Below are 8,880 nucleotides of genomic sequence, written 5' to 3'. Positions count from 1 at the left end.
CTCATAGCACAGCAACAAGGCGGTCTCCGACAAAATCTCCGACAGTTTCTCTCTCCACTCCCTCATCCTTTGATTATCCTTAACCTGGCTGAGGACTCTGAGATACGTTGGTCAATTCTCTCTTGGTAAATTCTGGTATTGACTTTGGTATTTGCTCTATAATGTATCAGTCGTCTGGAGATTAGAATTGAAGAGGAAGGAGCCCTGCTTTTATTAAAAAATTATTTATTTAAAAAGCAGAGTAATAGAGAAGGAGGAAGAGACAGGGAGAAAGAGAAACCTTCCATCTGTTGGTTCACTCCCAAATGGCTGTGACTGCCAGGGCTGAGTCAGGCTGAAGCCAGGACCCTGGAATTCCATTCTGGTCGCCCATGTGGGGGGCAGGAGCCCAGGTGATTGGGCCAACTTCTGACACTTTTCTAGGTACATTGGCAGGGAGCTGGATCAGAGGCAGAGAAACTGGGACTTGAACTGGTGCTCTTATGAGATGTCTGCATCACAAGCAGCGGCTTAACCCACTGTACCACAGCACCAGCCCCAAGAGCCCCCCCCCCCTTTATTTTTTTGACAGGCAGAGTTAGAGACAGAGAGAAAGGCCTTCCTTCTGTTGGTTCACCCCCCAAATGGCTGCTATGGCCAGCACTGCCCTGATCCAAAGCCAGGAGCCAGGTGCTTCTCCTGGTCTCCCATGCAGATGCAGGGCCCAAGCACTTGGGCCATCCTCCACTGCCTTCCCGGGCCACAGCAGAGAGCTGGACTGGAAGAGGAGCAACCGGGACAGAATCCAGCGCCCCAACCAGGACTAGAACCCAGGGTGCCAGCACCGCAGGCAGAGGATTAGCCTAGTGAGCCGTGGCGCTGGCCCAGGAGCCCCATTTTAATATCCTGTTACACAGAGCAGGTATCCCTGAAGTAGAAAAATGCCACAAATCAAAAAGAAAAGAACAAAGACCATCAGCAAGGAACTCACAAGAGATAAACCTTATTAGGCAATGAATTTGGAAAAGAAGCAGAGGGCAAGATGTTTCCTGCCCAGGCAGGGCTCACAGGGGTCACCCTCTGTGTCTCCCCTTGAGTAGTGCCGCTCATAGTGCTGGCATGTCAGAAAGTCCTTTGCTGGTTCTGCTGGAAGCTCTGGGACCCTGCTGGAAGCAGGACTCATAGGGATCTGTCCTGGTGCTCCTGAGTCCCTGGAACAAATGTGTAGAATGGGCCCCAGGACACGGGCGAGCACTGCCCCTTACCCCCTTCCTCCCCGCCCCGGGTATGCGCACAGCTTGATGGTATCTTGCGGATCCCTTCCCTAGCAGAGCAGATGCAGATTGTATTTGTTCCAAGTCCATTTCAAAATTAATAACCAGATTTATGTGTCCAAAATACACAGTGCTTTCAATTGTAATGGATTTTCCTTTGGAAGCAGCTGCTCCGTTTCTCAGACCCTCTCTGTGCTCTTTGTCTCTCCAGCACTGGTTTGTTTAGTTTGGAAGCTAGCAAAGCATGAAAGCCATTCTGAAGCCCCATACTGTTGTGGGTCTCAAAGTCTCGTTGTGGAGCTTAGATCTGTTCCCAGATTCCCAGGGCTTTTCCTGCAGGGCCGTTTCTCAGCCCTGGCCAGACTGGACGCTCAGAAGCTGAGCAAAGGGGAGGCCATGAAAATGCTGGAAGCAGTCATGGCAGAAAGCACTCCCCCCGGAGTCCATCCACTAAGTGCTACTTCTCCCTGCATCTGAAGGCAGTATCTGCCCGCCAGGGCTGGTGTGCGAGGGATCCGTAGACTCCGAAAGGGCTGTACAAACACAAGGTTTCCTAATACAGAGCCCAGCTGGCCACGGCTTCTTACAAACAGATTTCCTCCTGTTATTAAAGGAATGCAGGCTCAAGACAGAGAGTTTAGAAAATATGAGCAAACGGAACAAAGAGGAAAATGCATTCTACTCTTCAAAGCAGCCAGTCTCTATTCCTTGCAGAGACCTGGCCTAATTTTTTTCACATTGGTTTTGTGTGTCACTTATGGCTAACATCAGAATACTTTCTTGTATTGTTTTCTATCTTTGTGAACCCATTTTATAAAATCTAATTTTCTGAATTAATTTTCTGTGAACCGCAATTCCAAAGTTGAAACTGTATAAAAGTGTATGTGTATGTGAGCAGCAACCTCTTTTGTCCCCTCTGTTCCTCCCTTCCCTGTGAGTAATCATTTTCATTTATCTTTAATTTGTCTTTCCAGTGCTTATGTATATTAATATGTCTCCTTCCTTCTCATGTGAAAAGTAACATGTCTTTATAAAAAATATTTTTCATTTTATTAGGAAAGCAAAAAACAGAGATAGAGACAGAGATCTTCCATCTACCAATTCCCATCCCAAATGCTGGCAGTGACTAGGGCTGGGCTAGGCCAAAGCCAGGAGCCCAGAACTCAATCTGGGCCTCCCACATGGGTGGCAGGGACCCAAGTACATGGACTACCTCCCAGCATATACACTAGTAAGAATAATAAGAATATTGGAACTAGAAGCGGAGCCAGGACTCGAACCAGGCACTGTGGAATGGAATGTGGGCATTTCAAGCAGCACCCAAACTCCTGTGCCAAATGCCATCTCCTGTTGCTTGCTTTTTTCCTCCCTCAGTATATCCTGGAGACCAATCCATATATGTGATTAGAGTTTTTCTTCATGGCTTTTTACGAAAGTCCAGTGGTCCATTGTGTATTTCAGTTTATTCCACTCCATTGTCTTATGTGTATTCAAGTTCCCCACACAATGGACACTTCGATCCTCTTAGGTATTTTACTGTGATGATTGACCTTGTGTAGGTGCAGAATGTGCCTGACCTCATCCATCAGTCCCTTCGCAAGGCCTTGGACTCCATCCTCTTTCCTCTTGCTCTGCATCTCTCTGCCATGCTCTGAATCCTGCTTGGTGATGTCGAGCCTGCCCTGAGCTTGGTGTGGGCACAGACTGTCCTGTGTTAGAGGCCCGGCTTTCCCAGGGCTATTGAGTTGGTTCTTCCCCACTTCTCACCACCCTCTGTGGCCCAGCTAGGAATAACTGCAGTCCACCAATCTGCGCTGTCTATACTTCCTTCTGGGGCAATTTGAGGAGGTTACATCATAACGTATTTCATCATTCCCCAATTGCTTTTTGGATACTTTTTATTTTTTTTTTAACTTTTTTGAAAGTCAGTTTTGGGGCTAGGAGGTGGAGAGAGAGAGAGAGAGAGAGAGAGAGAGAGAGAGAGAGATCTTCCATCTGCTGGTTCACTCCTCAAATGGCCACAACAGACGGGGCTGGGCCAGGCCTAAGTCAGGAGCTGCGAACTCCATCTGGGTCTCATGTCGGTGCAGGGGCCCAAGCACTTGGGCCATCTTCCACTGCCTCCCCAGGTGCATCAGCAGGAAGCTGGGTTGTCATACCTCTTTCTTATTCAGAACTGGTCCCTTTCACACCCTTTAAAATTTTTTCATCATATTTACTTTCTGAAGGGACCTGACCAGTGGTCTTATGACACATGTCCCACATTCTGGATTTGTCTCACGGTGTCATTTACCCTGTTCCTTTGTCCTCTATATTACATTTCTTCCTCTTTTTTCTTGATTAAGTTTTGTTTATCTACATGGTCTCTGCGGCTTTGTTTCCATCTCTCTCAGGAGAGGGGTTCCTACACTGTTGGGGTCCCTGGCTTGCTGGAATCCCTGCTGATCTCTCTAAGTCCTATCCTTAGTAGTTGGTCTTATCCACAGAGGTCCCTAAGTCACAGTCCCCAAGAAGATGCACCTGGTTTCCTGCCTGGAGGGTGTACCAGTGGAGGAGGGGGTATGGATGGGGGTTCAGCATTCAACCCAGAAAAATCCTTCAATCTGTGTTCTGGCAAAAGCACAGTGTCCATTGGTGCTTAGACCAGAGGCCCCTGTCCTCTCTGGACAGTAAACCTGTTGACTTGAAACACAGGGGCCGGTGTTGTGGCAAAGCAGGTAAAGCCACTGCCTACAACTATATCTGCACTAGTTTGAGTCTCTGCTGCTCCACTTCCAATCTAGCTCCCTGCTGAAGGCCTGGGAAAAGCAGCAGATGACCCAAGTGCTTGGGCCTCTGGCATATATGTGAGCGACCCAGGTGAAGCTGCCGGCTCATGGCTTTGGCCTGACTCAGTCCTGGCCATTGTGGGCATCTGCAGAATAAACCAGCGAACTAAAGAGCTCTGTCTCTCCCTCTCTTTCAAATAAAATAAATAAATCTTTAAAAAAAGCCAACAATCAGAGAGGGGTGGGGAGAGGAGTTGACTCTCCAAAGAACCAAAGAATAATGACCAGAGTGACATCATTCCAAGGCTGAACAGTTGCTGGAATCAGGGACCAGAGCCTACCTGAACGCAGATACTCTAAGGGGCATGCTCCGATATGGGATGCAGATATCCTAACCAGTGGCGTAACCACTATTTCCAAAGTCCACCCTGATTTTTAACTTAATTTTCAGATTATTTTTAACATTTATTTGAAAGGCAGAGAGATAGAGATAGATAAATATAGAGAGATCGTCCATCTGCTGGTTCACTCTCCAAATGCCTGCAACAGCCAGGGCTGGACCAGTCCAAAGCCAAATCCAGGAGCCTGGGATTTCATCTGGTCTCCCACTTAGGTGTCATCTACTGTCTCCTTGGGTAGACGTCAGCAAGAAGCTGGATGGTAGTGGAGTAGCTGGGACCAAAATCAGACCCTCCAATATGAGATGCTGTGTGGGCTGAGGGTGTCCCAGGAAGTGACTTAACTGCTGCTTAAGCCCTCTGTGGCTCCATTTTGATTCTGACAGCTGCCACATTCCTTTAACTAGCCCTTAGCCTTCTGCTAGGGTAGGTCCAGAGATCATCCCTGGGAAGCGGGATCTGGGGGTTGCACCGACCTTCCTGCTGCTGGCTCTACCCTCACCACTGTCATCCCGGTTACCTGTTGCTGCCAGCTCCAGGGCTGGTGGGAGTGCACTGTTAAAGGGAGTGCTGTTTGTTTTTCCTACTTGCTGGCTCACCATTTGGCTTCCTTGGAGCTGCCTAAGCCACTTACCACTTCTCCATCTGCTTGCTGGTCTCCAAATGTTAGTGCTGTTTTCTTCTCTTGCGTTCTCTTTGTCCTAGTGGGCTTAGATGCTTCATGCATCCTATCACTGCTGCTTTGCCGGAGTGTGGGCAGGGAGCAGGAGCACATCCCTGTGTTTGATCCTCCTGCTCTCCCTGTCTTTGATGTTGAGAGCTGCTCTCAGTGGTCTGGTGAGCATTTTGGTTGGGAAAGAGGAGCCCCGGCCCCAGTAAAACCCCTGGGCATTCAGATGCCGCTGAGGGCAATGCCGAGAGGAGCCGACCTGCTCAGCACTACAGAAGAGAATTCTGCTTTTCTGGAGAGAAGTGAGTGTGGTCTGAGATTGGGGGGCGAGGGGAAGATGGGAGGGAGGTTCAAGGGTAACAAGGGAGGGTCAAGGGAGGGTCTAGGGGAGGCCGGAGCAGAAGAGGTACGGTCAGGCAGGCGTGGAGGATGGGAGAAGGGCTGAGGCAGCCGGTGCCAGTTTCCCTGGGAGTCACCTGGGAAAAGGGACGCCTATAATCCTGCTTTGGGCCGCTGGCCGTGCTGTGGTGTCGGTGGCAGACACTGTTGTCTCCCCTGGGTCTGCTCGTTGCTTCCTCTTCAGCAGTTTTCAGCTGGACCATTGTCACCTGGAATAAAGAGCACATTTCCAGGAAGAGTGTTTGGCACAAGGTTAAGATGCCGCTGTGATACTCGCGCCCTGTATTGGAGTTCCTGGGTTCGAGCCCCAGCTCTGCTCCCAATCCCAGCTTCCTACTGAAATGTGCACCCTGGCAGGCTGCGGGTGTTGGCTCAAGTGCTTGGGTTCCTGCCGCCCATGTGGGACACCTGCATGGGGATTCATGTCCCTGGCCTCAGCTTGGCCCAGCCCTGGCTGTTGGGAGCATTTGGGGAGTGAACCAGTGGATGGAAGAGCTCTCTCTTGCTCGCTTGCCCCCTCTCTCCCCGCCCTCACCTCTCAAATAAATACATCAATTTTTTTAAATAATAAAAATTTTAAAAAGCACACATTTCCCAGCTCCGTTGTAGCAAGTTGTGGCCATATGCCCAGCTGTGGTCAATAAGATATAAGCAGAAGTATTGTGTCATGTCAATCCCAGGAAGGCAGGGTAAAGGGCATTTACTCAGTTGAGATTAAAAACTTTTTTGTCTTTCTGCCTTTCCTCTTCCTTTCAGGCTGCAATTTGGATGTAATGACTGGAGCTCCAGCAGTTACCTTGTGTTAGGAGGTAAGAAGGTTACAGGAACCTGGGCCTATGGAACTGCCATGCCTGTTCTGGAGTGCTTCCCTCTTAACTCTGATTTAACCTAAGAGATAAAATTCTGTTAGGTTTTTTTTTTTTTTCCTCTTCTGCTTTGTTAGAATAGCCACTCACCATATGCCAAGCACTGTTTTCAGTGTTGGGCTTATATACTAACTCATTTAATCCTCACACTGCCGGCTGTATGAGCTAAGTACTAAGATTACAGTTGAGGACTGGAGCACAAAGAGATTAACTACCTTGCTAAAGTTAATGAACCCAGGCTTGATAACAACGGGCGAACCCAGTCCTAACCCATATGATCAGGCAGGCTGCCCTGGAATCTGCTGCTGAGCACAGTCATGTATCACAGAACCAGAGGGCCAAGGCACTAAGCATTGCGCCCTCTCCTGGTGCCACCCATCCTGTGATGCCCAGGATGTAATGGAAGGAGATCCCAGAGTTTCAGGTTGTGACCCACAGGGTCTCAAGCAAAGACCAAATGAGAAGCAGAGCCCGGAGGAAGAATTCAGGTGACTGGGGAGGACAGCAAGGTGCGGGCTGCAGTCCCGCTCCCCAGCTGTATTTTTTTTAAAGATCTATTTATTTATTTGAAAGGCTGAGTTACAGAGGCAGAGAGAGAGAGAGAGAGAGAGAGCGCGCGCGCATGTGAATTCTTCCATCCATTGGTTCACTCCCCAGATGGCTGCCATTGCCAGAGCTGGGCTGATTGAAGCTGGTACAGGAGCTTCCTCTGGGTCTCCCACATGGATACAGGGACCCAAGCACTTGGGCCATCTTCTACTGCTTTCCCAGGCCATTGCAGAGAGCTGGATCGGAAGTGGAGCAGCTGGGACTCGAACCAGCACCCATATGGGATGCCAGCACTGCAGGTGGTGGCTTTACCCGCTATACTACAGTGCTGGCTCCCTCCCCAGATGTATTAGGGAAGGTGGCCGAGAGGGCCTCCTGTGTGCCCGAAGATAAAGCATTTCTGACATTAGCATCATTTCCTTCTGCATAGCTTTGGGTACATCCTGACTTCATTTGAATTGAACCGAGGAAAGTGTTCTTTAGCCAATTTCGTATGCTGTAATTGTTAGGAATAAAGGGATCCCCTTAGATTCTGCTATGAAGTCTTAGGGGCCAAATTTCAAGGTGCCAACGTGAGTGCTTGGCCTCCTAAAGCCGTTTTTATTGATTGAGTGAAAGACAAAAGGTAAACAGTGTTGAGAAGAGAGCCGAGGGTGTGCTCCACATACTGTGTCTTGATTGATGAAGAAGCTGGCAAGAATAACTTCCTCAGGAAGCTGCAGACAGAAATTGGGCTGCTGCTCTTGCTGCTTTAGGAGTTCCAACCCTGGTCCCCAAGCAGATTGTAAACAAGCCAATCTTAAGATACTGCTGCAAGCCGGAAGGTGCTGGAAGCAGAGATTGGTCTCATGCTAACCAGCTGTGAGTGATGGGGGCTGTTCAAGGTGATTCAGTTTGCTTTGCCTCCTTAGGCGCTTGTTTCCATCCTTAGAAATTAGGACAGTGGATAGTGGCCTCCATGAGGAGGGAATGGTTTGGGGGTTCTCAGTAGCTTCATCTTGGAGATGCTGTTTGCTTATGTTTCTTCCTCATCCCTGAAACTAACTAACTAACTATCTATCTACTATCTATCTATCTATCTATCTAGCAAAGAGCCAGAGAGAGGGAGGGAGAGCGAGCGAGCAAGAGAGAGCACTTCCATCTGCTGGTTCTCTCCCCTAAATGGCCACAATAGCCAGAGTTGGGCCAGGCTGAAGCCAGGAGCCAGGAACTGCTTCTCTGCCTCCCACACGGGTGGCAGGGGCCTGAATAGTTGGACCATCTCCCGCTGCCTCCCAGGTGCAGTAGCAGGGAGCTGGACTGGCCGTGGAGGTGGGACTAGACCCGCTCTGACTGCAACCCGTATTGAGACAAATGGGCCCTGCATTTGAAATGCAAAGCTGTGCTGCAGGGCTGCCCTGGAGGATTAAGAGCAGCTCTCACCAGAAGATTCCCCAGGAAGGCTGGTGAGCTGGGCCCACAGCCCCTTCTCTCTGAATGAAGGGGTGGGTGACAGCCTGGGGAGATGCTAAGCCAAAGCTCCTCTGCCTCAAGAAACCGCCAGGCCTCCCCCAGGAACCTTGCTGCAAAAGTCCAAAGTGGACTCCTGCAGAGAAGGAGAGAAAATGAACCTGTGGGTGAATCAATCATGGTTTCAGTCCGATTCGGAGCTTGGCAGATCACTCTGCCTACACATGCCGGCCTGAGCATTGCCGCAGTCGCTCACTGAATATTTTGAGTCACCTAAGAGAAACGGGCCTGCCTGTGAAGGGAACAAAGACTTCCCGCCGGACGGTTCTGAGAGGTGAGGCGCTGCCCCGTGGCTTCGCGGCGGGGCCCCGTCACAGGTGTGGAGCAGCAGCCCGCACACGGCCGTCTCCCCTGGCGGCTGCTTGCTTCTTCGTGATCGCCCTGTCTGTCATGACTTCCCGTTCCTTCCTTTCCTTCTGCCCCTGCGGATCGGTTCCTGGCGCGCTCAGGGCTGCCTGCGCGTCCAGG

Source organism: Lepus europaeus, chromosome 13 (genome assembly GCF_033115175.1).
Source record: "Lepus europaeus isolate LE1 chromosome 13, mLepTim1.pri, whole genome shotgun sequence".
Classification (NCBI taxonomy): Eukaryota; Metazoa; Chordata; class Mammalia; order Lagomorpha; family Leporidae; genus Lepus; species Lepus europaeus.
The sequence above is the reverse complement of the archived record's forward strand: the minus strand, read 5'-3'. Positions refer to the sequence as shown.